Raw genomic sequence first — 4749 nt, forward strand, 5'->3', positions numbered from 1 at the left:
TGGTCGTGACCTCTCCCTTTTCAGTCATAATTTTAATAATCTCAGTCCTTTCTCTTTGTTTTTGGACAAGTTTTGCCAGTGGTCTATCAATTTTATTGATTCTCTCAAAGAACCAGCTCCTCGCTTTGTTGATCTGCTCTATGGTACTCCTGTTTTCTAATTCGTTGATTTCTGCTCTAATTTTGGTCAACTGCTTCCTCGTGCGTGAATTAGGCCTGTCCCTCTGTTGCTGTTCCAGTTTCTTGAGGTGAGAATATAAAAACTGCATTTTAGATTTTTCTATTCTTTTGAGTGAGGCTTGGATGGCTATGTATTTCCCCCTTAGGACTGCCTTTGCAGTATCCCATAGGTTTTGGACCGTTGTGTATTCATTCTCGTTGGTCTCCATAAATTGTTTAATTTGTTTTTTGATTTNTTTGATTTTTGATTTCCTGGTTTATCGAGTCACTCCTGAGCAGGATGGTTCTTAATCTCCAAGGGTTTGAGTTTATTCTAAATTTTTCCTTGTGGTTGAGTTCCAATTTCAGAGCGCTGTGGTCTGAGAATATGCAGGGGATAATTTCAATCTTTTGGTATTGGCTGAGACCTGTTTTGTGTCCCAGAGCATGATCTATTCTTGAGAATGTTCCATGGGCATTTGAATAGAATGAGTATTCTTTGGTTCTGGGGTGTAGTGTTCTATATATATCTATGAGGTCCAACTCGTCGAGTATGGCATTCAAAGCCTTTGATTCTTTGCTTAGTTTTTGCCAGGGTGTTCTGTCTATTTCTGNATCTGTATATATCTATGAGGTCCAACTCATCGAGTATGGCATTCAAAGCCTTTGATTCTTTGCTAAATTTTCCCAGGGTGTTCTGTCTATTTCTGATAGTTGGGGTGTTGAGGTCCCCTACTATTACTGTGTTCTTATCTATATGTCTCTTTATTTTGGTTAAGAGTTGGCTTGTGTATCTTGCTGCTCCCCTGTTGGGGGCATATATATTAATAATTGTCATATCCACTTGTTGAATACTTCCTTTAAGAATAATATAGTGCCCTTCTGTATCTCTCTCTATGGCCTCTAGTTTAAAATCCAGTCTATCTGATATGAGAATTGCTACTCCAGCTTTCTTTTGAGGTCCATTTGCGTGGAAGATGGTACTCCATCCCCTTACTCTAAGTCTGAATGCATCTTTGGGTTCAAAATGAGTCTCTTGTAGACAGCAAATGGATGGGTCATTTCTTTTTATCCAATCTGCAACCCTGTGGCGTTTTATGGGAGCATTTAAGCCATTCACATTGAGACTGAATACTGAGAGATATGATTTTAATGATGCCATGTTGCCAGTAAAGTCTTTGTTTGTATCGGTCGTGACTTTCTGTTCTGTATCACTCTTGGGGCCTTTTTATCTTTGTAGAACCCCCCTTAATATCTCCTGTAGGGCTGGTTTCGTGGTTATGAAATTGGTTAATGATTGGTGATTCTGGAAGGTTTTTATTTCTCCATCAATTCTGAATGACAGCTTGTGCTGGATAAAGGATCCTTGGCTGCATGTTTTTCTCTGAAAGAGTTTTAAAAATGCCCCCCCCCCAACCCTTTCTCTCATTCCAGATCTGTGTAGACAGGTCTGACGTAATTCTGATACCTTTGCCTTGGTACATGAGAAATTTCTTTGCCCTGGCCGCTTTCAATACTGTATCCTTAGATCTAATATTTGCGAATTGCACTATGACGTGATGTGGCATAGGTCTGTCGTGGTTGAGCTTGGGAGGGGTCCTCTCTGCCTCTTGGACACGAATGTTTGTTTCCCTTGCTAGATTAGGGAAGTTTTCAGCTACAATTTGTTCAAATATCTCTTCTAGACCTCTCTTTTTCTCCACCTCCTCGGGGATGTCGATGATTCTGACATTGGAGCGTTTCATTGAGTCAGTAATCTCCCGTAACCTACATTCGCGTGCCTGGATTTTTTTAAGTCCAGCTTCTATTTTCGTTTTTTCTTCTACTAACCCATCCTCCAATTCTCTAATGCGTTCCTCTGCCTCATTTATCCTGGCCGTCAGAGCCTCTAGCTTTGACTGCATTTGGCTCATAGAATTTTTAATTTCTTCCAGATTTGCTCTCATTTCCTCCCTTAGAAATTCTATATTCTCATTGACATTTTTGTTAATATTTTTTTCAAGTCTACACATCATCTTGACCATTGTTACTTTGAATTCCATTTCTGATAATTTGGTTATATCCATATCCATTAGTTCTGTGGCAGAGGCCACAGACTCATTGTCTTTTCTTTGCTGGGCAGGGGGGGTGGGGTTCTCCTTCTTGTCATTCTGATGAGGAGAGGTTGCAGGGTTGTCCAGAGCCCAAATTATTGACCGGGACCCAGGCCATTCATCCTTGTTTTATAGGGATCTTAGGGATGTGGGCTTCTTCTTTAAAGATTTTATTTATTTATGTGGCAGAGAGACAACCAGTGAGAGAGGGAACACAAGCAGGGGAGTGGGAGAGGAAGAAGCAGGCTCCCAGCTGAGGAGACCGATGAGGGACTCCTTTCTGGAACGTGGGTATCACGCCCTGAGCAGAAGACAGGCACTTAATGACTGTACCATCCAGGTGCCCCGGGTTGTGGGCTTCTTGATTTTTCAGCCTGCCTTCTCGGGGAGGGGCCTGCCGCCCCGATACTCAGGCAACACTGTTTGGGTAGAGTCTCCTTGTCCCCTGCGAGTGTGGATGGGGATGGGCACACTGTGAGCCGGTATTTCCAGGCTTTTTTTCTCTGGCGGCTTTCCCTGGCGGTTTGCTGTGCCTCTTCTGAGAGTCAGAGCAGCAGCAGCCGAATCTCAGCCTCTGTCTCAGAACAGAGGGATCACGGATCATTCTCCACTGATGTTCTGGCCACTTTAACTCTGTTACTGTTGGTGCTGCTCAACCCTGCATCGTCCCGGGATGTGCATCCCACACCTGGAATCCCAGCCCTCACCTCCAGGACCGGCACGTCTCTGTCCTTTGTGTTTCGAATGCCGCCAGTCCCCCCCACACCCCCGCGTGCTCCCGGAGCTCCCAGTCTCAGTCTGGTTCCAGTGATCACACTGGAGCTCCGTGAGAAGTCTGGTTGCGCATGCTCCCCGCTCATGGTTCCAGTCTGTTTTCTCGCGGGTGCCGGGTCCGCGAGTCCAGCCGCTCCCCGTGCAGGTGGCTACCGCTTCCCGGCGCCCCAATGCAGCTGCTCCCTCCCTCTTCCATTTATCTTCCGATATCTGTGCACGGTTCACGGCTCCCTGCTTCGTACCTCAATACTCAGCGCTGGAGATGTTCATTTGTAGAGATCCAGATGTATCTTCCTGCATCTCAGGCTGATTCCCGTGGATGTTCAGGCTGGTCTGGTACCTATCCAGCTTGACTCAGGGGACCGGCTGAAAAAGGGGTCCCCTACTCCTCCAACATCTTAACTCCTCCCCCTAGATTTTTTTTTAATCCAAAGGAGAACTACCTTATAACTCATTTGTTTCATCCAGAGGCTTTACACAATGACATCACCATACTTTTAGAATAGGAATGATATTTATCAAGATTACAAAAAGCAAACGAATTTTTATTTCTCTTAACTATTAAAAATATGGAATGCACAGAAGTAGAGATTTTCATATGAGGCATGTGGAATTACTTATATATTATGTATCTACTGTAAGTACCTTTTAAGTGAGGGGAGATATAGAAAGTTCAAATACTATGACAGCTTTAAAAATGAGTTCATGACTTATCTGAGTGCTGTATTCAAAAGCCTCCAATACAAATGAGAGAAAACAACAAAAATAAAACAAAGAGCTAAGGTTTTAATATTTTAAAAATATATAATTGTATATTCCAGTTACTAACAGGGGTTCATAAGTCCAATGATAAATATGAATGATCTGCTAACATTCCATATCAGGCCCTGATAGTTCTGCTGGTATTATATGCACCATCAGTGATTTCCTTATTATCCCAAAGAGGCTGCTAGTGTCATATCTTCTAGCAGAAAATGTGGGGTGTCATTAGAGTCTTTGAAAATGCATATGGACACAATTGGGTATTGGGATTTTGCAGGTCTCTGCATATGAAAAAATAACTGATTCCATGGTAGATGTATGGTCTAGCATCAGGAAACAAATGGTTAAAAAGAAAGTACAGAAAAAATTTAAGATTAATCTAATGGATATATATTTATTAATTTATGATTTAATGGAGCTTCTAATTTGTGCTAGACTTGATGGAAGGGAAAGCAATGTATATAGATATCTATATCTATCTATATATATCTATATCTATCTATCTATCTATCTATCTATCTATCTATCTATATATCTCACCAAAAGAAGTTGCAAAAATAGTACACAGAGTTCCTTTATCTTTATACAGCTTCGCTGAATAGTATCATCTTATATAACCACAGTGCTATTGCCAGAACCTGGGAATTATCACTGGTAGAGTACTACTAACTAATCTACAAAATTTAATCAAATATCACCAAATGTCACATTAATGTCCTTTCACTACTCCAGGATCCAATTCAGAATGACACACAGCATTTAGCTGTCATGTCTTCCAACCTGAGGAAGTGTCATTGCCTTGACACTTTTGAAGAGAACTGGCCAATTATTTTGTTGAATTTTCCTCAATTTGGATTTGTGTGATGTTTCTTCATGATGAATTCCAGTTATACATATTTTGACAAGAATGCTACAGAAGTAAAAGTGAGTTCTTCTCATTACATCATGTCAAGGGGTTGGTT

Source organism: Ailuropoda melanoleuca, chromosome X (assembly GCF_002007445.2).
Source record: "Ailuropoda melanoleuca isolate Jingjing chromosome X, ASM200744v2, whole genome shotgun sequence".
NCBI lineage: Eukaryota > Metazoa > Chordata > Mammalia > Carnivora > Ursidae > Ailuropoda > Ailuropoda melanoleuca.